The sequence below is a fragment of the Sapajus apella genome, unplaced genomic scaffold, assembly GCF_009761245.1.
Source record: "Sapajus apella isolate SASKATOON/1434 unplaced genomic scaffold, GSC_monkey_1.0 scaffold19, whole genome shotgun sequence".
Classification (NCBI taxonomy): domain Eukaryota; kingdom Metazoa; phylum Chordata; class Mammalia; order Primates; family Cebidae; genus Sapajus; species Sapajus apella.
Window position 1 is genome coordinate 28,901,334 of NW_022436959.1, and position 26,577 is coordinate 28,927,910.

The following is a 26,577-nucleotide window of genomic DNA, read 5'->3' on the forward strand; positions in this document are numbered from 1 at the left end:
TTATTCCAGCACCCTTTGTTGAAAATTTTTTTCAACAGCACCAATTTTTTCCATTGACTTGCCTTTGTTCCCTTGTCCAAGATCAGGTGACTCCATTTGTATCTGTTTTTGAACTCTCTATTCTGTTCCATTGGTCTATTTGTCTATTCTTTTGCCAGTACCACACTCTTGATTACTGCACCTTTATAGTAATTCTTGAAGTCCCGTAGTGTCAGTCATTCATCGTTGTTTTTCTCCTTTGATATTGTGTTGGCTATTCTGGGTATAGATAGAGTTTTTCAAAGTTTAATTTAAACTATAAATCCACAGCTCCAAGAAGCTCAACAAAGCCAAAAATATAAGGAAACAACACTAAGTACATCATAATGAAACTGCTTAAAACCAATGATAGGGGAAAAAAAAATCTTTAAAGCAACCATTGAAAAAAAAAAAAAAAAGAGGGCCAAAAATAAGGATAACAGACGATTCCTCATCGAAAACAATATAAGCCAGGAAACAATGAAGCAAAATCTTTAAAAGTACTGAAAGAAAAAAGTCAGTGTAGATTTCCTTACCAGCGAAAAAACATTTCAAAAGCAAAAGTGAAACAGAATTTTTCAGATGTACAAAGCTAAAATACTCATTATTAACATACCTTCATTTCAAGAAATACATTAATGGTTCTAAATAAATTGTATTTTGTAATCACATCATATACATCCAAAATTTGCTGTTTCTGTTTGTTAAGAAAGTTGTTCTGTTTGCGAACATTACTTGTTAGGGATTTGAATCCCAGGATTTTTTGTGTCACCACCACAGGTCCTCATGGTCCTGGGACCCACAGATTGAGAATCATTGTTTCAGAATATAAACTTCATGAGAAATGAAGATCCAATCAAATGTCATGGAGCAGACAAATGGATTAATTAGAATAAATGCTGAGCTGCAATATTTTTTTAAATATAGTGACTTTTAAAAACTGAACTTGGCCGGGCGCGGTGGCTCAAGCCTGTAATCCCAGCACTTTGGGAGGCCGAGGCGGGTGGATCACGAGGTCAAGAGATCGAGACCATCCTGGTCAACATGGTGAAACCCCGTCTCTACTAAAACTACAAAAAATTAGCTGGGCATGGTGGCACGTGCCTGTAATCCCAGCTACTCAGGAGGCTGAGGCAGGAGAATTGGCTGAACCCAGGAGGCGGAGGTTGCGGTGAGCCGAGATCGCGCCATTGCACTCCAGCCTGGGTAACAAGAGCGAAACTCCGTTTCAAAAAAAAAAAAAAAAAAAACCTGAACTTATTCCTTCTCATAAAACAATCCAGGCAGAAGGACCAGGGCAATATGGCAGCTCAGAGGGTCAGAGGCCCAGGTTCCTTGCCATCCCCAAGGTGTTGCCCTCACCTGCGTAGCCAAAGGTGATCTAACCAGTGGGAAAGGGAAAAAGTAAAAATTGGGATGTATTTCTTTTAAGGGCATGACACAAAAGTTATATGCATGTATTTCCATCATATCCTACTGACTACAACCTGGTCGTATGACCACATCTAGCAACAAGAGAAGCTAAAAAAAAATGTAACTTAGCAACAATGTGCTCACCTGAAACTTATATTACTGTAGAAAAGAGGAAGAATAAATATTGGGGAAATGATTAACAGTATCTGCCAAACCAAGATAGTGACTGAGTTGAAACTAGAAGGGAAAAAGCTCATCAGATTGACAGTTAAGAAACAAGGATTGCAGTCGTAATTCACCCTGTTATTCCATGATTAAGCCAAATGTTTGCCCATGCCTCACCTGAACTACCATTATTATCTGCACCTGAATTTTGAGTGATTCTTCCCAACTATCCCTGTGCAGAGGGAGTAAGATATATCAAGAGCCAAGAGTTTCATCCTAATCGTTTAGTTAAACCCTGTTCTTTATTGGACAGTGTGACCCTTTGAGGAGTCATTAGCTCTAAGTCTGTGAAGACCAGGGCACAGCTGTGAACTCTGGGCTGATGTTAGCCCAAACCCCAGCACAGTTCCTAGTCAAAAACAGGATTCTACTCCACGGCACATGACAAAATTCTCCACCTGCAGTGAATTTAAAAAAGAAAAAAAAGTCCCATTTTGATGCCATCACCAGCATTTTCTTGCAGACGTTCCAATGGATGATAGGGTTAGAGGGATAGAGAGCAGCTTTATTTATCAGAAATCTAAGCTGGTATGGAAATGAAAATAATTACCTTTCTTTTAGTGTAAAGCAAGCCTCCTCTCTTCATTGTAGCCTTAATTTTGAAAGGAAAGGAAGTTAATTTTAATTAACAAAAGTTAATGCTACTAATTAAACATTCGTTCTATTTTCACATGCACACACAAATCTGCCTAAAGATATAACTAGCTCTGCTGAGGGTATAACAAAAGCTTTGTTTTGCTACATGGAGAGTACAAATGATCACAGGAATTAAACTCAAATTGGCCAAGATACTTAGCCCATATTCTTGAATAAATCCGATTTGTTTCTAAGTATTACACAATCCAGGAATAAAGGACTTTATTTTTATTAATAAAATTTTGTGGAATCTTTCTTTAAATTTATAACACCTATAAAAATTAGACAACGATTTTAATAATTTTTAAATCTTTTTTTCTAAGTTTATTCTTCTAGATTATCTCATTTTAATCTCCCAGCAATTCTAAAGAGAAAGTGATTTTTTTTTCTTATTAATGAGATGAGCTCTGGAGAGATTTATATGTACGGCTCTTATTAACGCATTGGTAACGATGATAGCTTAAGCTCTGTCTCAACATCCCCTACTATAGAACAGGTACAATGATTACTTATGCTGCCAAACATGAGTCAGAAAACAAAAAGATTGCAGAGCTGTAGGGGCTTATAAATATCTGTCTAGAAGGAGACATTCATTTGCCTTACAGTATCCATATACCAAGAGAAAGAGGGGCATTCTGCCTCACTTGCTCACGTTGGCTGAGATTTCTGATTGTAAGGAACATTTAGAACATTAAAAACATATATCAACAATCTAATAAAATAGATCAGATCATATGTAAATGAATAGTTTGTATTTGTATGTCCATGTATAATTAATATAAATACATATACATGCAAGAGAGATACTATTGAATTCAGTCTACATGATAATTAATGTCAAATCAGAGATGGCCTATGGATTAAGTTCCACTTGAAACAAATAAATATCTATTCCTATTTATTAGGAATATAACACTGTTCCAATCACATTAGATGAAATAGATTTCTAATTTAATTCATTTTAGATTACTTCAGAGGGAGAAGAAGGAAAGTAATTTCGCAAACACTAAGGAGCCTTGGAATTATTCAGCTAAAAGAATCCCTTAAGACATAAGACCATTAAATGGCTCCGGAAAAACTTATTTCCTATATGAATATTCCTATAATTTGCCCATTCAAACTAACTGGCATTAATCTGAAAATACCTCTGAAATGAGTGTTCTTTTTTAAGAATTATGATAGAAGTTTGGGGCTTTGGTGTCATAATTCTTATATTGTTTTGTTTTTTGGGGTTTTTACTGCAGGTGCAGATTGGAGGTGGGGAGAGTGGGAGAGCTGGTTTTGTTTTACCTTCCATGATATCTTCCATTAATATTAATTTCTCAGGACAAAGTATCATTTTACCTCCTTGTTGCTATTAAGTTCAATACCATAAAATCCACTATTATCTGTGTTCGTGCTTATCCAAAAACATTGTTTTGGTAGGTAAACAGTCTGCTTCTCCTTCCTTTCAACAAGGATAGCTAAGAAGGCTGAGATGTTATAAGACCAGAGCATACTTGTAAAATATTGGTGCAGCAGAACTTTTCTTGATATCATCATGAGGTATCCAATCGATGGACCTGAAATATTTCTCTTTCATTTACAAATTTGTTCTACCTTGTTTCCTCCTATTTAGCTTCTTAGTGCCAGTAGAATTTGTATAGTATCCAGAAATGTGAAAATAAGTCACCTATTTGGGGTTTGTTGTATGGTTCTTACCCTGTAACTATTCCTGGGGAAGATGCTGGATTTGCTGTGTACATGTGTGCACACATGTGTGTGTGCCAATAAAACTATGAACGCTATTTTAAAAAATGTTTAAATAGCTTTACTGAGACAGAATTCACATACCACTAATTCACAATGATTTGTAATATGCACAACTCAATGGGTTTTAGCATATTACAGATATTTGTAAATATCACCAATTTTAGAACATTTTCATCACCTGAAAAAGAAACTCCTAATCCTAGTACTTTGGGAGGCCAAGGTGAGTAGATCACTTGAGGTCAAGAGTTCAAGACAAGCCTGGGCAACACGGCAAAACCCTGTCTCTACTACAAATACAAAAATTAGCTGGATGTAGTGGCACATGCCTGTAGGCCCAGCTACTGGGGAGGCTGAGGCAGGAGAATCCTTTGAACCCAGGAGATGGGGGCTGCAGTGAGCTGAGATCATGCCACTGCACTCCAGTCTATGCAACAGAGTGAGACTTCATCTCATAAGAAAAACAAAAACCTAACACACAAAAAGTACCAAAATTAGCTGGGTATGGTGGTGTGCACCTCTAATCCCAGCTACACAGGAGACTGGGGTGGGAGAATCACTTGAACCTGGGAGGCAGAGGTTGCGGTGAGTGGAGATCGCATTGCTGCACTCCAACCTGCAGAACAGGGCAAGACTCTGTCTCAAAAAAAGAAAAAAAAAAAAAAAGAAAGAAAGAAACTCCACACTCTTTAGATCTCACTCCCTATCCACCCATACTCTCTCCAGCCCTAAATGATCACTAATGTATTTCTGTCTGTACAGATTTCTGTATTCTGGCCTTTCATATTAATGGAATATTTGTGACTGGCTTCTTTCACTCAGCCTGTTTCGTTTTATCTAAGTTGTAGCATATATCAGTACTTCATTCCTTTGAACGGCTGAAAAATACCCCATTACATGAATATACTACATTTTGTTTATTCATTTGTCCACAGCAGGACAGTTAGTTCTGACCTTTTGACTATTCTGAAATATGCTACCATAGACATTTGTGTATGTTTTTATGTAGACATAGGTTTTTATTTTTCTTGGCTATAAACCTAGGAGTGGAATTTTTGGGTCATATGGTAACTCTATGTTTAATCATTTAAAACACTTTCAGACTGTTTTCCAAGGTGGTTGTACCATTTTACATTCCCACCAGCAGTTTCCACCACCAATTTCTCTACACCTGGCCTGGGTTTACCTTTGAACAATATTGCTTTGCCTAGGATGGCGGAATAGAATGACAGAAGGGCAACAGCCCAATGATACAGTGGAGACCATTCCAGCCCTAGATGGCCTACCTTCCAACTTAAGTGAGAGAAAATAAACCCGTTTTATTTAATCCACTGCTATTCCAAGTGTGAGCAGCTTAACACAAACCCAATTCATGTAGTCCTATTAGCATATCTTGAATCTGGGAAGGTCTTGAAAAAATTATTGAATATGGAAAGATTTTTTTCATGGAAAGGCTTCTTTGTCATCCTGTTGTACACTGAAAAATGCACTTTCTTTCTCTCCTAATTTCTCATCCCATCAGTCAGTAGCCATTCTCCTTACAGATTGTTTCAGGTTCTCCCTAGCACCGCATTGATGTTCTGCAAGATGGAAATAACAACTTGTTATTCAGAAACAAATGCAAGTGTTATCGATGGAGCCATTTTTTCTAAGGAGAAGGAAAAGGTGGCCAGGAGCAGTGTCTCAAGCCTGTAATCCCAGCACTTTGTGAGGCCGAGGCGGGCAGATCACGAGGTCAGGAGATCGAGACCATCCTGGCCAACATGGTGAAACCCTGTCTCTAAAAAGGAAAAGCACTCTTTGTGGTGATGGAGAATGAGCAAGAGTTGTTTGTTATTTGCTTTCTCAAATATTATCCTAAGTGTTAGGACAGTAATTAGAATGATGAAAAGTCATTTAAGGTTTTCTCCTAAACTCTCTGGGAGCCCAGAGAATTTCAGTGTCATGTTGACTAGACAATGCTTGTATCATGCATTTGTTCTCTTTTAGACATTGCTTTTGAAGCCACTTTTAGCCTCTGTAACACGTTAGGCTCCCAGTCAGTTTTCACCTTAGAATTCAGAAAGGTAAAGGGAAAACTGTGTAATTAATTGCAGCTCAGCTCTCCCTTTATTTCCCATCTGATTTTTGTTCCAATCATCTGTATTTTGAGGGGATACTCAACACACACACAACCTGCCATTCAACTGGCTGTCTTGTAACTTATTTAAATATCTTCCCTCAAAGCCAGTGATTGACCAATGGGGCTTCTGATAAGTTATTTAACTGGAAATCACTACTGACAGAAAGGAGAACGTTATAGAGTCAGAAAAAGTCTTTTTCGTGTCATTTAGTCCTTTCTCAATGCTTCTATTAACTGATGATACACTCAGTCAACATTTATTGAGCCCCAATGATGTTCATTACGGCACTTCATTCTGTTAAAGAACAATAATCTCTTTATCCTTTTAACTCCTGATAATAGATTTTTAACACACAAGTTTACAGTTCTTGGAATCGATGTATCTTAAAATATCTTAATAATCTCTTTTGTAAGGAAGCCTTCCTCATTTTCAAGGCTTTGGGTTTTTTGTTTTGTTTCTTCTTACATACAGCAAAGTCATTTGGCTTGCGCTGTTAACAGGTTAGTTTGAATGTTTCTTATAAAAGCCAAATATATAGAAGCAATGCTTTTCTCTCTAAAAGTTTCTCCTGAATCTTAGCTTTTCAACAATTTGCTATTTCGTAGACCATATTCATGATTTGTTTACTCATACACACTTATTAAGGAGCTGTTTACTCAGCTCCAAAATTTGTGTTAGACTAGGACAGGCTCAAATCTGCAACAAACAGAATCCCCAAAGAGTAACTTTAAAGGTTATGTAAATTTCTGGAGCTATACTATATTACTATCTTTCTATTAAAATGTCAACATCTATACTTTTTCTCCATCCATTCTGGCAAGACACCATGCTATCTTGAGATTAAGCTAAGTCTCCTGGTTCAGATTCAAATCCCTGCTCAATTATCTCTTTGTGGCACTCTGGGCAGTGTCTTCATCTGTAAAATCGGGATAATGATTTTACCTACTGTATTGGGTTGCTGCAAGAATAAACGTAAAGCACACAGAATGTGCCCGGCACATAGCTAGCACTCCATCCATGTTAGCGCAGGATTTCAGATTTGTCAGCATCATTACTCAGTAGCAATCATTCTGCCCTTTTAAATTGTTTCAGCGACGACTGAATGAACTTATTTATAAACATACAACACAACCAGGGATGGAGTGATTGTACACTGAGGTCTCATTTCCACATAGATAGCATTAGGAAGCAACTATGCCAACACTTTTTCTTCCTGTGATCTGTACACTGCAGGGTCTCTAGAAACAATGGTTTGGTTCTTTCCTGGTGACAAAGGATAAGAGAAGATAAAACTGCTATAAATGGCAATAACTTAAACATAAAAGATACAGAAACATATGGGAATGAAAAATATATGCCTATACATACACAGCTGTTTTTAAAATATGGCCTTTATTCTTTAAGCTCAAACTTGATTTCCAGGTACAGCAGGCCTCTAACTTTTCTTGGCAAAGTCATGAAGCCTCCTGTCCTCTAAAGCCACAAAAATTTAACCTAGAGGCAAGCAGCAGGCACTAGGCACAGCACGGAGGGAACCCTGGGGTGTACGCCTTGACTCCCACCTGTCAGCCAGGTCATTGTGACGCAAACGCTATGGCCACGTGGAACACCTGCCGGGGAGCAGGGGCGGGGTCACTCTGGGCGGTGGATCCGAGCGGGGGATACCCCAGGAGATGGGGGTCGAGGAGAGACGCCTGGGAGTGGAGAGAGAGAGAGACTCACTCCCCCAGTCCCCGACCCGCCCCAAGCAAGGTGAGGCCAACCCCACCCACCTCCCTGTGGTCCTCCTTGGAGGGGTCGCCCAGGCGGGCGTCTGGGGGAGGGGAGAAGCGGGGAAGGGAGGCAGCGGCGGAGCCCAGGCGACGGTCGGTAGCCGGGTGGCGAGGGCGCCCGCTCCCCCGGGCCGCTGCGCTGCGCTGCGGCGCGCACAGGCACCGCCGGCTGCTATTCCGGCTGCTGGCGGCCGCCGCAGGAAGGGCCGGCTCCTGCGCTCCCCCGCCCCTTTCCCTCGCCTTCGGCTGACGCTGACGTCGGATGAGGGATCCGGAGGGACGCTCCGACCGCGGCCGGGAGGCTCCCGGGGGCCGGGGCTCCGAGGTACCTGCCCTCCGGGGTCGGGGCGGGGGCGCGCAGAGCGGGCTGCAGGCGGCCGCGGGAGACGCCAGGCAGCCGGGACGGCCGGGGACGCCTGGTAGGAGCTGCCTCCTCTGCCCTCTGCGGGCGGCGCGTGATAGGCGGGTTGCCTCCTCGGGTCCCGGATCCCGGTGCGGGAACCGCAGCAGCCCCTTCCCCTCCCCCGCCTCCTCCCGCCGGCCTGGGAAGGTCTGGAGGATGCGCGCGCCATGAGGGCGTGCGTCAGCCCCGGGGGAGCGGGAGGGACGCGTTCCGCGCTCCAGCCGCAGCGCTGGGAGCACTGGCACCCACGCCAGCCACCCCACCCACCCACCCCGCGCCTCGACTTCCCCGTGGCTCCGGCCTCAGGACCCTGAGCTCCCTGGTGGGCAGGGACTCGCGGCCAGGGTTGACTTGTTGACAAGTTCACCTGCCGCGGCGCCTGGTGTGTGCTTTTTCTCTTCCCCCGTGGCCCGTTTTTGGCAGGGGCGGCAGAGAGCTTATGGGTACCTCTTTATAACCATTAGTGTCAGGAGGCCTGAGCTTGGTCCCCCGCGGGCGAGGTGCGCACCAGTCTCGGACTAGACGGGGCGAGAGCCCCTAAGCAAACCCCGTTCTAGCAAACCCGGGCGCGCCTGTTTCCTTTGGGTGCTGCTGACTCCGCCTTTCCTGCTCCGGGGCTATTGCAGCTCCTGCTTCCTCTAGAAACGAACATATCCTGTTGTTATGTCTGCCTTTCCCCCAAAGCGGCTCTCCATGAACCTTTCCCGCGGTCTTTTTACTTGTAGTGCTCCAAAGCCCCTCAGCTTCTCTTTGGGGTCTTAAAAGTATCGCGCCTTTATGCTGGCGAAGGGCATTAGCTGCCTGGTTTGGGAGAGTTAGTTTGGAAAGCATAGCATTCTCTTCTTTTAGATGGCATTAAAAAATCAGCACAAGAAAGGGTTTTGTTCATGAATCTTGGTGGCAGCCTTAGTAACAGAGACCTAGTAACTGTATAAAAATTATCAAGGCCTAGAAAATATGCATCAGCTGGTTTGGGAGTGATACTGAATGTAGGAAGAAAGGCACATAAGGCATTCATTGGCCATTAAGGTCCTATAAATTATGACTCATCGCAAACATGTTTTTGCCCATACATTTCAGTGAAGTCTCTTAAGAAAATCTCAAATTGGTTTCTGTGGCCCTCTGGTTTGAATCTGAGATTTGAACTGTTGCAGGGAGGCGGGGGGAGTGAAACAAGAAATGCTTAGTTTGAAATCTAGCTCCCGATGCAATTCCTTACCCCCTATTTAAAATAAACACACACTCTCTAAAAATGCTTTTAAGAAAGTTTTGAAACCAAAGATATCTTTTTAGATTTCAATCTTTATTTTTGAAACACCGTGTGTAGAGAATACCACAGGGACAAAATTTGTAATCATTAATGGCTCGAATATCACTCTTTGATTTTATACTATTACTGTATATATATTTTAATTGCAAGAGATGTTGCTTTCTAATTGTTTCTGTTTGTATTACAAAGGGAAATAATTGTACTGATTATAAAGATGAATCTTTAGAAAACATAACAGTTAAACTACAGAGGGCTACTCGTGGAGAGACCTGATGTTAAAAAGCCTAACCCTGTATTCTTCACCCATGGGTCATTGAATGCTAAAGACACTGGATAGTAATTGCGTGGGTGGTTTATTTTGTAACTATTTTCCCCCATTTGGAACACCTGAATAACTATCTCACTGCTTTCTCTACGCATAGCCGGGCATCTCTCCACATCAACCTTATGAAAAGTATAGAAAATTTTGTTACTCGGAGCCTTCAAAAATCCCTACATTTTCAAGGCATTTGACTAGATAGTACATTTTTTCAGGTGCAAGCAGCATTATCAGCAGTATGGAAGTGTGGCAACTATGCCATGTCATAGGAGGATAAACCTGTGTTTGGGATGAACTTTTAAGATTACAGAAACCGCGCACAGGAGAGGGGGAGGAAGTTGACAGGCCACAGGGACAGGAAGAGTGTTTCCTCTTAGTTGGTTGAGCCTGACAGCTAGAAGCCTGAGGGAAGGTGGCAGTGTTTATAATCAGCACGCTGGTCACTAGTGTCCTTTTTTTGCATCTGCATTATCAGATTTATGGGAACCATTAATGAGGATGCTATCTGCATGTTTTTGTCCATGAGGCAACACAGATCACTAATGAACCTTATATCCTAATCTCACCACCATTCACAATCTGCCTCAGCAGAGCTTTAAACTCAAAAACGGATAGAGGAGAAACACTTTTTCCTCACTTTGTTCTTGATTCCCAAGCTGATACATTTCGTATTACTATCATTTCTAGCACTCTGAGAGAGTACTGAGGACACATGGGCTTTGTATCCTGATGGAGCGAGATCAGAATCCCTGTGGTAACACCTAACTAGCCATGTGACCTTGACCAAGTTACTTAAGTCACCATATCCTTATCTACAGAACAAGAATATATACCTTGTTGGGGGCAGGGTGGGGATTAGGGATAATGTATATAAAATGCTTTGTTCACTTTTATTTATTTTCTTTTTTGTTTTTTATTCCTATACATATTCTGCTTATGTATGTGAGCTTTTAAATAGGACTCACGCAGTAGTAATATTCTTTCACATGCTAAACATGTGTTACCTGTATCTAAAAAGAATGCTGCTGCTTTACCTGTGATACAAAGTGTGTTTCAATTTGGTTTGACTAGTTCAACTAATTTTGTACCAGTACTAAGACCCTGGGCTTTATGGAAGATACTCTCCGAAGTTGGCCGGGGGAGGGGGGTGCAATCAGAAACAAAGCTAATTTGTTCCAGTGGGGATAGATCTTCCAAGCCCCTGCCACTCAAACATGGTCTATGGACCAGTAGCATGTGGCCTCCCCTGGGAGGCTATTAGAAATGCAAAATCTTAGCTTGCCTGCTCCTTTCTTCCAGACCCACTGAATTCAAATCTGTATTTTAACAAGATCCCCATGTGTATGTTAACATTTGAGAAGCACTGCTGTAACCTGTTATTTCAGTGTCCCAGAGAATCATTTGGGGGCTTGTTATGATAAATGTGGATTCCCAGTCAAGCTTCCCTCATCGGCTGTTAAACAGCATCTCAGGTAGCTCTGATGCCTAGGGTCTTCCACTGCTATCAAACTGTCCCCCACCATGCTCTAAAATGAGTCTCTATCCTCTTCCTTCATAAAGAACTTTGGCAGCTATGATCTTATGTGATATTCAGCCCCCTTTGAAGTAAATAGATATTATAATCTTCATCTGTCTGATAAGGACTGCAGGCATGATTTGCCCTGGATAGATGAGTATGTTAGAACTGCCTTGGAGCCTCTATAAATACTAGGTTACCACACTTGTGCTATTCTAGCAATTTACTATTTAGTATTCTAGCATCAAATTAACATAGTTTTTGGTTTTTTGGCCTGTAACTAATTTTCGCAAATAACTAATGAATCTCTCCAGGCCAGGGAAGACTACATGTGATAGGGCACTTTATACCTGTTTTTTATAACAAAGCCTGCCTTCTGTGTGACTGTAGGCCAGTTACTTAAGATAATTGATCTTAAACTTCTTCATGAAATGAATATAAATTATTATGTCCACTTGGCAGTATTGTGAGGATATTCAATGATATGGGTGAAGCATAGACTCCAGCGTCTGAGAAGTGGCCATTGCTCAATTAGTGGTAACTACCTGTCTCCTTGTAAACCTAGTGAGATAGAATGAGTTCATGAAAAGCTGGGGAAATGATACTCTGCATCACTCATGATGGGAATCATCTGTCTCTCTTGCTAAGTCAGATGACATCATCCATCAGGCCTTTGACCAAATCAGAGAAGTGGGATGACTTGGTATTTAACAAGCATTGGTTGTATATGTGCCATGTGTTATGCGCTGTGTTAAATGCTCAGAATCCTAAGGCTCAGACCCTACCATGCTCTGAAGGAGCCTACAGCTGAGCAAGAGAGAAAGAGGAGTCAACTGGCAATTGTGACAGTTGCCTTTCAGGGAAAGCAGGGAGGAGATAGAAGCACAGGTGGTAATGAAGCCCAGGGCAGGGGCATCCCACCCAGAAAGGAGAGAGGGCAGAGAAAACCTGAGATGCTTCATGCAGGAGATTGCCCTTGAGTTGAGCCTTAAACAACCAATAGGAATTCGGCGGGTAAATAAGGCTTGGGAGTGGGGAGAAAGAGCATTCCCCACTCCCAGCCATGTGTATCTGTGTATATAAAAGTCAACAAGTAAAGGAGAGCAAATAGTCCTCATGTTTGGAGCCCAATGTGTATGTGTGTCCCTTACTAGCTGAGTGGTCTTGGACAAATTTGATCATCTGTGATTCAGGATGATTAGATGCACTAATCAGTGTAAGCATAGGACTGATTCCAATTATTTGTTGAATGATTGTGGAGGTGGTGGAGGTATCAGCAGAAAATAGGGGACTATTATTAAAAAGTCACTAGAATTAGAGAACATTGCAGAGTTCAATTTTAGAATGCATTTAGTAGAAAATACATGAATTAAGAGAGTGATTGAAAAAGGCAACTGAACGTATTATAGTTCTGTGGAGCGGAAAACATGAGGTATATGTGTTCAGTGATGGACCACTGAAGATTTAGAAGTCATTGTTAATTTTCAGAGTCTGGATTGGAGACTAGAAAAGTCTTCTGATTCTAGGTAATGAAAGTATTTGTACAAGAAGTGACTCTTAAGTATTGCAACAATGTTCTTAAGTATTGCAACAATGTTCCAAGAGTATGCACATTGAAATCTATCTTTTACCCTCATCATGATCACACTCACTCCCACATCTTTTCTCCCAGAACAGGGCATAGACATCCATGTCTGAAACCTAAGGGAAATCCAGCCTTCTCTGTGATGTTTCCTGGGTAGAGCATTCTAAGCCAGAGACCAAGAAGCAGATTTTTATAAATAGTGCCCCCTCTCCTTGGTCGTAGGAACCCTATCAACCATCAAGGGAGAAGTCAATCATTAGTTGCAGGTTTTGTTGTGCACAGTAACACCATATTGGCAGTGGATTTGGGACTAACCCAGCACCTAAGCCTGTGATTGGGGGAGATTGTTTTTATAGAAACACAGCCCCATTCATCAACCTCCTTTCATCCAAGAGTAGAGCCAAGTAGTTAAAAACAGGAGCTCAGAAATCAAAAGTAAACTTGTGTTTACCAGTTGTTGACTTTGGGTAAATGACTTCATCCTTGTAAATTTTGTTTCTCGCTTGCAAAATGGGTTGATATCCCTTCATAGTGTGTGGCGATGACATAATGATGCCAAGTGCTTCACATGTGTGACGTGCTTGGTAAGTGGTAGCACGTAATTATTGCCCCTTGCCCAGCACATGTTTACTGAATACCTACTGTGCTCCAGGGGGCCATGCTTAGGGTGCTAAGCAGGCAAAGATGAACTTGAAGGTCCCTGTACTCATGGGACCTACAGTCTGGTATAGGAGATACACATGTAATTAGCTCCTTGAAGGAGAGTACAGGAGTCCAGTGGCACCACCAGCATGGAGTAGTTAATTTTTTCAGTGGGGAGGACTGGAGTGCAAGACTCCTGGGGGAAAGGGATAAAGAACAGATGTTGAGCTGGTAAGCCTTCACTGTAGAGGTGACATTTGAGGAGAGTCTTGATGTAAGTTCTAAGTTAGTCAATCAGACAAAAGAGGGAAAGGCATTCCAAGTGGAGAGAATGATCTCAAAGCCTCAAAGTGACAGTATATTCAGGGAAGCTCAAGCGTCTGACATGCGCAGAGGGAATAGTTCTGTTGGAGGGTGTGGGGGGCAATAAGATTTGGGAAAAAGAGAGCCAGGATGTGAAGGGGCCTGTGTTTTTTCCAAAAATGTTTGGAATTTCTCTAGTGGCAAGAGAAAGCAATTAAAGCATTTTAAGTAGGAGAGTGGAATAATTACATTTGCATCATGTAGTGATGGCTGCAAAAGATGGAAGAGGCTGGATGCAATGGCTCATGTCTGTAATCTTAGCACTTTAGGAGGCTAAGGCAGGAGGACCACTTGAATTCAAGAGTTTGAGACCAGCCTGGGAAATGTAATGAGACCTCATCTCTACCAAAAATTTAAAAAATTAGTTGGGTGTGGTGGCATGTGCCTGTAGTCCCAGCTACTTGGTAGACTAAGGTAGGAGGATTTCTTGAGCCCAGCAGGTTGAGGCTGCAGTAAGCCATGATTGTGCCACTGCACTCCAGCCTGGACAACAGAGCAAGACCCTGCCAAAAAAAAAAAAAAAAAAAAAAAAAGAGAGAGAGAGAGAGAGATGAAAAAGAAGCAATGTTTTCAACTTAGGCAGTTCAGTAGATTTAGTGCTGGTAATTAACATAGGGACCACAAGAAGAAGAATTTGGAAGTACAGATGGAAAGAGAGAAGTTTAGTTTTAGATGTGCTGAATTTGAAGTGCCTATGGAACAATACAGGTGAAGATTACCATCTAGGGATGGAAATGTGGATTTGGTGCTCCAGAGAGGTGTGTAATTTGGAAGTTGTCGGCATACATCTGGCAGCTGAAGTGACTTCACCTAATGAGAAGTCACCTAATGAGAGCAGGTAAATTTCCAAGCTTGGAACCTTAGAGATACCGATATTTGAGATGCAGGTGCAGAGGAAAAGAAGCCAGCAAAGAAAAGTGAAAAGATAGAAAAATGTGGAGAATATTTCCTGCAAAGTAGAGGAAGAGGAGCATTTCACAAAAGGAAGAGAACATGGTCAAAGGTCGCGAGAAATGAGGACTTGAGTGGGGCCCATAGTGAAGGATGTTCTCAGGGCTGGTATAGAAAGGAACAAGACAGCATGGGCTTAGACCTCTGACTGTGAAGAGAAGGAAGAGGAAGGGAACCAAGAGAGAAGGAGGTTGAAGAATGAGGCCTGAGTGTAGAAACCAAGGAAGATTGACTAATTTGGAAGAGAAGAGACAATAGATGGACTAAGGTGGGCAGAGTTGACTATAGGAGCCGTTCTTCCTAGGGAGAAGGAAGAGAACAGCAGGTTATGGCATGGTTCTGCATCACTCCAAAGAAGTGAGCAGGGGTGCACAGGGAGTGGAAACTGTGAGAGAAGGTGCCCAGCACAGCGCCGAGGCCATGGTTCCTCAGAGTGCATGAAGAGGGAGACTGCCCATCATCACCCTGCAGAGTTTTCTTCCACCCACTGCTCCCTGAAGGCCAGGAGCTGAGTGTCCTTGTGCCTAATGCTGTTGACTCAGTGTTGCCATATGCAGCATTGGCATCACTGTGGAGTGTGTAAACATTGTGTTGTGTTTGTGCCAAGCCACTCCCCACTTTCTCCTTCCTGTTTCTTTCTTTTCTGCACTCCTAACCTGGAGCTCAGTGCCTTCAGGCAACTTTCTGGGTTTTCTACCTGAGCCTGCCCTAGAGGGTATGTGCCTAATAATCCCTGTCTTTCCTGACCCCTATCAAAATAATCAGTCTTGTGCTTTATAAGCTCTGGGCTTTACTGCTGTTTATTTCCTAAGAAAGTAGAGAGATCCTGGAAAAGGGATCTTTATTAGTTCTCAAATAACACCGACTAGATGACTCAGTAGAGGCAAGCATGATGCTGTTAGTTGGGCGTACATGAACACATAGTATACTTTATTCTGCTGCCTGCTTTTCTTTGCTGCTGACCTCTGAGATCCTTTTTTGCTCTTCCCTTCCCCTGCCTGGACTGCCTGCATTCCCTGCTCCTAAGCCAGCCCAAACTCCAATGCAATTTAGCTGCCACAGCTTAACCAAGGAAAGTTCTGGAATATGTGCCATTTCCAGAGAAAGGAGCTTGGTGGTTTGTTTATAGGACCCGTGCACAGCATACACATTTTATAAACCACATATTGGTGTCTGCATATTTCAATAGTTTAATAAGACGAGGTTTGCACTGTGACTTGGGAAATTTCCCCAAATATCCCTCAGTTCCTTCAGTGAAAAGAGGAGGTTGGACTAAATGATCTGTAAATTCTCTCCTCACTCTCAGCCAGGAGATTCTGTGGAGTCATAACAAATTGCTTGATCACATCTTTTGGAGGCTTCCATTCATGAATTTAATCTTAAAAGACGAGAACCTCGTAAACACTAGCGTCTCCAATTATTCCGATGGCTGACATTGTGCTTATGTGCAATTTCATATAATTATAGTCCCCACATTCATACTCTTGTTCTTCCTTCACACTGGTATTATTAACCACTCATACCTTTCTATTTCATATGAATTAAAGTCATCCCTGCGTATACACAGGGGATTGGTTCTAGGACCACTCTCAGGTACCAAAATCCACACATACTCAGTCCCGCAGAGCCCTGCAGAACCCATGTATGTATATGAAAAGTTGACTCATCACATACACAGGCTTCTCATACCAGGTTTCTCTCTTTATATTTAATTATAAGAAAAAATATAATTAAATTATAAAAAATATAGAAAATATGTTTTCTGTTTGCCTTGGTTGAAAACAATTGGTGTATAGGTGGACCCATGCAGTTCAAACCCATTCAGTTTAAAGGTTAGCTGCACATGTTTCTTATTTATAAATATATGTATACATTTTATAGTTGTGGAAATATGTTGGATATATTACATAATATTGTCCTTATATTTTTACTTCTGATGGTCTTATAGTAGCCCATTCACTTCGCTTACCATTCACATTAATCTGATTTGAAACAAATAGTACATTTTGCACATAGATGTGAACCTTTTTAAAACAACTTGTAAAAATATGGAGTACAATCATTTTTTGGTTATTTCAGAAGAACATATATATGATTTTATTTTTGTAATGACATCTCTGACAAAATGTCAGAGATTCTGGGCAGAAATAACTGTTTAAGGGTATTTGTAACTAACTAGTGTAGAACATTAGTGATCTAAATTATGGAATTAATTTCTAGCTCTTTTGGGAATTGCTTAATGCCTTAGACTGAGGCTCTCCAACAAAAATGTGATAGCAGCCACATATATCATTTAAAACATTCTACTAGTAGTAAAATATTTGTAGCTTAAAATCTAAAAAGAAATAAGCTGGGCACTGTGGTATGTGCCATGCCTATAATTCTAGCTACTCAGGAGGTTGAGATGGAAGGATTGTTTGGGCCTAGGACTTCAAAACCAGCCTAGGCAATACAGGAAGACCCTATCTCAAAACAAACAAGCAAATACTAAAAAGAAACAGCTTAAATTGATAATTTTTCTAACCCAAAATATTCCAATATTGTTTCAATATAAAATATAAAAAATATGTAATATATAAACAAAAACTATAATTAAATATACCACAGAATGTATACTATACATAAATATATAATATATAAATGTAGTTATATAAAATTTAAATATATAATATATCAACATAAAATAAAAATAACATATAACTATAAATAAATATATAGGTTTATTAATGAAACAATTTAATTTTTTGTCACTAAGTCTTCAAAATCCTGTGTGAATTTTACATTAGAGCGCATCTGAATTCATACCAGCCATATCTCAAATTACGTGTGGCTAGTGTCTGCTTTACTGGACTGCATAGTTGAAGGTGATAAAGTTAATTTACTTCAGGTTATTCTTCCATAAAAAGAAAATTTAAGTTGGTGCCATTCTTTAAAGTAAGATGTGTAAGAGCCTACCAAGTTTTATAACTTGATCCCAATAAAATACAAGGATAACATTTAGACCTATCATTTAATAATGTTCTATGCTGACATTGAAGGGTGTAGTATTCCTTTATAGAAATAGATTGAAACTTTTGTCTGATTAGGGTGTTCCTTCATTCTTTACCTTTTGAAGTTAAGCTTTTAGAGGAAATGTCACAGTAAATACAGAATAAAATCTATATGTGACATTCGATTTGTTATTTGAAAGCTATATAAACCAAACTAAATAAAATTAAAGGTAAATATAATTTATACTATAATTTTTTTTTAATTACTGTTTTCTTTAGCAGAGGCAACCCATTTATTCTGTTTCTAGTGTTATTTTACATTATGTATTTTTATCTTTTTAGATTTCTTTTAGGTTTGTTGCTTGCTTTTGCTTAAACTACCAACCTCTTTGTTATTACTGCATGATTTGGTGTAGCACAAAATTCACCATCAATCCTCCTTTGAAAGGAGGGCTTTAAGCAAAAGAAAGAGGAGCAAGCCCTAGACCAAACCTCTAATGAGCAGTTTTGAGTTTTGTGGTTTGTTTTTACCTGGATATATTTTCAAACAATATTAATGCTGCAGATGATGGCATTTTTTAAAGTAGCTTGGCAATTTTTTTTTTTCAGTTTCTGTTATAGTGGATATTTTCCTTTCAGAAACATGTCTTGGAATAGATGAAGAAACAGAGGAAAGCACCAAGTTGTTAACTGGCTGATTAGTGTTTCATTCCCAGCATTTCTCTATGTGAACTTGACCTTTAACCTGACCTTGGAGAAGTCATTTTTAGAACCCCAGTTTTTTCATTATTGAAAAGGAAGATGTTGTGTTTATTATTTCTAAGCTTTCTCTTAGATAAAAATGTCTCTGAAAATAATTTAATTTTGTTATTTTTGTGACTGGGGGCACCCTAGATGGCAACTAGCCTAGTCTACTATTTTACAGATGAGCAAAGTGAAGCCAGATGGCTGAAGTGATGACTAGGTGTATGACGTGGTCATGGATTTACCAGTTTTCATTTATATCAAGGAGCATATTGGGAAAACTTCAAAATACATACTTTAGGAGTGTGATTTTAATGGTTTTAGGGAGTCATTAAGCTAAATCATTGTTATATTGTATATAACGCCTTAGTTCTTTTGAAATGTAAATGAAATGGTCATTTGAAAATATTTGGCTGGGCACAGTGGCTCACGCCTGTAATCCTGGCATTGGGAGGCTAAGGTGGGAATACTGCTTGAGCTCAGAGGTTTGAGATTAGCCTTGGCTGGTATTTTATGGTATTTTACTAGAAATTAAAAAATGAGCTGGGCATATTGGCAAGTGCCTGTAGTCCCAGCTACTCAAGAGGCTGAGGTTGGGGAATCACTTGAGACCAGGAGATCAAGGCTGCAGTGAGCTATAACGGCACTATTGCACTCCAGCCTGGGCAAAAAAAAGTAATAATAAATAAATAAAGTTGTTTGTTTGTTTGTTTGTTTTTAAATAAAAGAAGCTATCCTAAGACCTTAGTTCATTAACAGAAAATACCTATTTTAACAGGGACTTGCATCTGTAGGGTTTAAATAAAAATAAGGTCAGAATTCTGTTTTCCTCTTGGTAAGATTTGCTGACCCACAAAATTAAAATGATTCCATTTCACATTTACTTGTGAATTTATGGAATGTCAAAAATCGCTGCAGAAGACACAAAACTGGAAACAGAATCCATTTAAAGTTGTATAGTCACTGAGTCGCCCAGGCTGAAGTGCAGTGAGGGGATCATAGCTCACTGCAGCCTTATGTACAGTTGTGTGGAATGCTCCGGTAATTGTGACCACATCAGAATCTGAAGAGACAGGCTGTGTGGTATTTGAGAGGTACGAAAAACACCCATAAAAACTCATCAAAATCATATTACTTTAATTAATGCTTAGCTTTTGAAAAGATGGAGGGCTAATTCAACTTCCCATCCTCCATGGGAATCCCCATTTCTCAACCACTTGAGAATAGGATTTGATGAATCCAGATTTTAAAATAATAATTAACATGGTTAATTACGCCTGGAGGAATTGTTCCTGTTTTTTTTTTTTCCACTGCTTCTACTGAAAGTATTTTAATATTTATACTCAAACACACTTCTTTCCATAAGAAATTATAAAAATCATTATTGACATAAGAGGAAATGACTAGAGACAAACATCTAGGAAAAATACTGAAAACATACTTTGCCCAAAGAAATGTACAGACATCCAATTATTTTTTACCTTAGTGCCTAAAACCTCTGACAAATCAATATTTCCTCTGTTCATGAGGCAAGTGTAGAAGCCATGTGGGAGCCCTGGCTCTGAGGACGATTGGCTTTGTGCTCTCAGGCCCTGTTCTTCCCTGGATCACAAGTCCCATTTCAGAAGGAAGGGGCTCTATTCAGTTGTTTCTCATCTCTTTCTAGGCTCTACATTATATGACTTCTGTTTGTTCTTAAGTTACACATGAGAGAAATAAACCCAAAGACCTGCTGTCACTTCAGATCATTTGAAAAGAAATAGTCGGTTTAATAAACCGAGTAGGAGGCACACATTTCCACTTCTCTAAAGAAAAGTTCACTATATTTTGAGTTTTACAAAATTATTGCATGATGTGTAAGTTTTAGTGTATGGAAGAATAAACTACTGAAAACTGGCCATATTTCCAGATGAAACTGATCTCTGAAATAACAGGAAAATGGAATGAGGAAGAAGTTATGTAAATTAGTATCATGTAATGGAAAGCTAAATCTGAGAGGCATGTCACCAGCTTCCAACATTTGTGATGGATAGTCCAAAAGCTAACTTCCTAACAAAGGACAAAAAAGGTGCCCACCAAGTGTGAAATAAACAGCATTGAGTGTCCACCCTCCAGTGGCTACTGAGTGTATCTAAATGCTGAAGGTGGCACATGGTGCTTCAGAGACTGGCCCCTCTGTTTACCCTGTCATATATCTCATCTTTAAGTTATAATGTACAACTGCTTACGGTTGGTTACACACACCACTGGCAGTTCTGTTGTGGAAGAATTTGTTCATTGCATTCCCTCTGCCTAGAATAACACCACTTCCCTCCCCACCACGCTTCTAGGCTTTGCCTCGCCAGCAACTACTAATTCTTAGAGACTCAGCCCAGAGCCTGTGTGGAAAACCAGCTCTGTGCCTCTGCTCTGTGTCCCTTTAACCCTGACCCTTTCCTCTGCCATGGCATTTTGCCCCATCACAGGCAACATGTAACATGATGGCAGATTCTTTTTTTCAGTTACATACAAATAGCCACGAAAGTCTGGGGCATATAGTGATGTGTAATTTACTGTGGTTTGATTTTAAAGAATTACTCTGCATTTCATCAAATATAAGAAAATATTGATCAGGAGATCTTACCGTTTATATTCCATGAAGAAAGAAAAGTGACAAGGTAGTGACTGTAACAGGAATGTTGGAATGTGAACAGATTTGTACCTTAGATTCCACGGCATGTGGTGCCATGAAGCTGGTGTTTAGGAATGAGTGATTTTACCGTGGGATGTGTCTAATGTACCACTTTGTACCCACATCATTGCAAGACTCTGTTCTGTTCTGAAAAGTGTGTTTATTTTCTTTTCTTTTGAGACATTGAGGGAGTGGTAAGCATCTCAGTCTGCCACGCAGGCTAGAGTACAGTGGTATGATCTCAGCTCACTGCAACTTCCTCCTCCCCGGATCAAGCGATCCTCCCACCTCAGCCTCCTGAATAGCAGGGCCACAGATGCGCACCACCATGCCCAGCTAATTTTTTATATTTTTGGTAGAGATAGGGGCCCAACATGTTGCTAGAGCTCAAACTTCTGAGCTCTAGCAATCCCCTTCCCTTGGCCTCTCAAAGTGCCAGGATTCCTTCCTGTCGTGAACCACTGCGCCTGGTCTGAAAAAAGTGTGTTTCTTATGGGGAAAAAAATGGCCCTCCACTTCCCAAAGAACTGAAGAGCTCTAAGGTAATGACAATTTTTATATAGAAAATAGAAATTATGAATAAATAAGAGGAAAATGATAAATTTGGCATTGGTTCAGATATGCAATTCAAGAGACTCCACCATATGCTCAGTACAGACACAAGAAAAAGGGATTCTGGACTCAGTTTCAGCTGGGACTCCGAGCAACAGAAGAGCTACGCGCTGAATGGAAGAGAAAATTCTACCACTAAAATTGTAAAGGTAATTAATTTGAGACATGAGTCTTTGCATAGGTAACCAGATGTGCTTAGGAAACATGATTCAAGAGGAAGCCAGTTCCATATTAAAAAGAAATAGTTGATCTAATAAACTGACAAGAAGATACACATCTCTGCTTCTCTGAAGAAAAGTTAACTACATTTGAGTTTTACCCAGTTACTGCCTGATGTGTTTTAGTGTATGAAAGAAAAGATATTGAAAACTAGTCAAATTTTGTGGGTTGAGAATACCAATATAGTGGAATGACTACTGATCTTACCTTTACTCTGAACAAGGATTGGCTCAAGAACTTTAGATTCTTTGCATAATTCAAAAGTAATCAGAAGTTCCATCAGCTAACTTCACTGCCTTGAGGAAGTGCATGGAAAAAGAGTTCTAGGTCAGAACAAGCGTTCATTGCAGCTGAAGCCAGCTTATGTGGAATGAAAGTGCCTTCTTAGATTATATTTCTAAGAAGAAGAATCTAGTGTCTGGGTTCAAGGCAGCTAGGGAGAAACTGACTCCTCTCTACTCTGTAGCAATGACTCAAACTCTGTACTTAGAAGCTGGCTTGTTTTAACATTCTATGTAGCTTTGAGTGTTAGGAAAATACTTTATGCATATCTTATTCACGGCCAGGCTGTCCAGTTTTTCAAAATGGGTTGTTTTGGTTTTTTCTTTTGTCTTTTCTTTTTTGGGACAGGATCTCACTCTGTCACCCAGGCTGGAATGCAGTAGCTCCATCATGGCTCACTGCAGCCTTGACCTCCTGGGCTTAATTGATCCTCCCATGTCAGCCTCCTGAGTACCTGGGATTACAGGCATGTGCCACCACGCCTAGCTAATTTCTTCTTCTTATTATTTTTTTGTAGAGACATGGTTTTGTCATGTTCACCCAGGCTGGTCTCAAACTCCTGGGCTCAAGTGATCCACTTGCCTTAGCCTCCCAAAGTGCTGGGATTACAGGCATGAGGCATCACACCCAGCCTAAAATGTTTTGTTTGTTTGTTTTATACTTTAGATTCTGGGGTACATGTGCAGAACATGCAGGTTTGTTACATAATTACACATGTGCCACGGTGGTTTGCTCCATCTATCACCCTGTCATCTACATTAGGTATTTCTCCTAATGCCATCCCTACCCCAGCCCCCCACCCATTGACAGGCCCCAGTGTGCGATGTTCTCCTCCCTGTGTCCATGTGTTCTCATTGTTCACCTCCCACTTATGAGGGAGAACATGCAGTGCTTGGTTTTCTGTTCTTGTGTCAGTTTGCTGAGAATGATGGTTTCCCGATTCATCCATGTCCCTGCAAAGGACATAAACTCATCGTTTTTTATGGCTGCATAGTATTCCATGGTGTGTATGTGCCACATTTTCCTTGTCCAGTCTATCATCAATGGGCATTTGGGTTGGCTCCAAGTCTTTGCTGTTGTGACCAGTGCCACAGCAAACATACATGTGCATGTGTTTTTATAGTAGAATGATTTATAATCCTTTAATTTATATACCCAGTAATGGGATTGCTGGGTCAAATGGTATTTCTGGTTCTAGAACCTTGAGGAATTGACACACTGTCTTTCACAATGGTTGAACTAATTTACACTCCCACCAACAGTGTAAAAGTGCTCCTATTTCTCCACATCCTCTCCAGCATCTGTTGTCTCCTGACTTTTTAATGATCACCATTCTAACTAGCATGAGATGGTATCTCTGTGTGGTTTTGATTTGCATTTCTCTAATGACTAGTGATGACTAGCTTTTTTTAGTTTGTTTGTTGGCTGCATAAATGTCTTTTGAGAAGTGTCTGTTCATATCCTTCACCCACTTTTTGATGGGGTTGTTTGTTTTTTTCTTGTAAATTTGTTTAAGTTCTTTGTAGATTCTGGATATTAGCCCTCTAAAGTGGTTTTTAAATGGCTCTAGCAAGTAATGACAAGTTGGATGATTGTTGCAGTCTTTTGCCCATCTACATAGAGGAATAAAATTGAGGATTCAGCACAGCAAGCATATATAAAGAGGAAAAATGAGCATAGGTATTGCATAGAATCCCAACATAAAACCTGGACAAAGTGTCCTTCCCCCCTGTTCTCTCAATTCTTCCCACAGGGCAAGGTGGTTTCTCAGTTCAATGGATGTGGCTGAGAACAGTAGTTTTAATGCCTGGTGTTGGACCATGAGGTGAATATATTGCAACCACATCAAAGTACAGCCTGGGAAAATCTAAAGGGTTTAGCATCACCTAAGAAAAGGGTGCTGACCTCAACAGCAGTTCTACCTCTGAGCAGGAAGTTGCCTTTCCTTCCTTTTTATTTCTGCCTTAGACACAGAGCCGCCTTCTCACCAACTCATTCCCACACTACTAGGGTTGTTATATCAAAATTAGAAACTTGCTTTTTATTGATCTATTAACCCTTGGGCCTCTGCTTCTTTGAGCAGATCTTAATTATTGGTGCCACTGCTTTGTCTTATTTGAGGAAACAGTTTAATTGTAAAACATACACATTCATGTGATCAAGTTGTGCTGACTGTGACAATATCATGGTACTCACAGTCCCTAAGCATCTTCATACTTGCCCTTCTTTGCTTATCTCCCAAGGTAAGATGACCACAAGAAGATCTTTAGGATGTCTTTTCGGTGTCATTAAAAAGCTGCAGATGTGACACCATTCACTTTGGGCTTGCTTCGTAAGTGTCTTGTGGCAGAAGTGGAGAAATAGCTTCTTTTGCAGAATCATGAAGTTTTAGCTAATCATGGACTGTATTACATTTCACAGAGAAAATATTTTTACAGCAGAACTTACAAATTTGGGGATTCATTAAGGAGACATTATTATATGTCCATCGCCAATGTCAAGGCTCTCCTGATTCTGGAAATTATGTATCTGTCTTTACTGCTAAACTAGCACTGTTCAATATGGTATCTACTAACCCCATTTGGCTCTTGAGTACTTAATATGGCTAGTGTGAATTGAGATTTGCTGAAAAGTATAAGATACTATATTTTAGACTTGGTACAAAAATATTAATGTAAAATATATCAGTCATTTTTATACTGATTATATATTGAAATAGTAGTTTAGATATATTGGGTTACATAAAATATATAAACATTAATTTCACTGTTTTTAAATTTTTTAACATGGCTATTAGAACGTTTAAACTTACATATGTAGCTCACATTATATTTCTATTGGACAGACCTGATCTGTACTTGAGGCCAGGAAGAGTGATAGGCACATATTCATTAAATGCTCAGTTCATGTCTGATAAACTAAACTGTTGAACTGAAATGAATGGATGACGATTGTAATGATTTTTTAAAGTAGCAATTTTGATGCTGTGGATTTGGAAAGTAATAGAGCAAAACGAAATAGATTTGTGTCAAGAAATATTAAGATATGTATTAATTGTCTCTGGTGTATAGAGTTAGAACATATATAAAAAGAGATGTTAGTTAGCACTGGCTCCAGCTGCCTTCTAATGAGACGTTCAGAAGTACCCTGTAGACCTGACCTTATTTTGGCCACTTATGATTCTTTTACTCCCATGCCTATAATCCAGTAGTTTGTTCAAGAAAGACTCATTTCCAGAAAGAATTTTCCTGGTGTGCCATTTAGCTGTGGTTCTCAGACTTTAATGTGCTTAAGAATCACTTGCAAAGCCTGTTATAAAACTGGATTCCCAGAATCATTTCCAGAGATTCTAGTTCACTAGGAAAGGTATGGGGTCTAGGATTCTGTATATTAGTACCGCCAGAAGATTTCAATGCAAATGGCTTGTAAACAATACCTTGAGGAACACTGCCATATGGTATCATAATCTGGGAATAGCCTGGAAATCTAGGTAGAAGGAGCAATTTGCTCAGCAATTTGTGTTATCTGTAACTATAAATAACACATATTATAAGAACTTACACTATGAAGGATTTAAATTAATAGGTATTTTAATAAGCAAAAATTTAAAAGTCATAGTAAAGGAAATAACAGAGTAAAAAGCTAATCTACAGAATAGGAGGAAATATTTGCAAACCATATATTGGATAAGGGATCAATATCTGTACTATGTAGAGAACTCCTTCAAGTCGATAACAACAAAATGACCCAATTTTAAAATGGGCTAAAACACCGTATGTTCTCACTCATAGGTGGGTGTTGAACGACAAGTTGTGAACTCGGAGAGGAGCATCACACACTGGGGGCAGTTGGGCCGGTAGGGGAGAGACAGTGGCGGGTGGGTGGGTGGGGAGGGATAACATGGGGAGAAATGCCAGATATATTATGCACCTAAAGTAAATTAAATTTAAAAAAAAAGAAATAAAAATGATGAAAGATTCCATTCCCATGGCTCATCTCAAACTGTCTCCCTTCATGCACATGTATCCCATATTTAACCAATTACTATTCTATAAAAAAAATAAATAAATTAAA

At 40.1% G+C, this 26,577-nt stretch overlaps 1 protein-coding gene and 1 long non-coding RNA gene across 16 annotated transcripts in view; one reads left to right on the top strand and one right to left on the bottom strand.

The window, feature by feature from the left end:
- Positions 1-6,608: 6,608 nt before the first annotated feature.
- On the bottom strand, positions 6,609-7,814 carry LOC116557589. Its single transcript, XR_004271589.1, has 2 exons — positions 7,727-7,814; positions 6,609-7,427 (listed from the first exon to the last, which is right to left on the bottom strand). It is a non-coding gene; the product is annotated as an uncharacterized LOC116557589 (long non-coding RNA).
- The window catches only part of ICA1 (islet cell autoantigen 1), a 157,548-nt gene continuing 138,515 nt past the window's right edge, over positions 7,545-26,577 (top strand). For 3 of the 15 annotated variants that reach the window (XM_032287107.1, XM_032287118.1, XM_032287114.1), the window contains exon 1: positions 7,545-7,916. The gene's annotated coding sequence lies outside the window, so the exon portion shown is untranslated. Of the gene's footprint in view, positions 7,917-8,079; positions 8,262-21,861; positions 22,152-26,577 lie in introns of those variants that run through there. The other 12 variants (XM_032287104.1, XM_032287117.1, XM_032287111.1 and 9 more) reach the window with 8 other exon arrangements.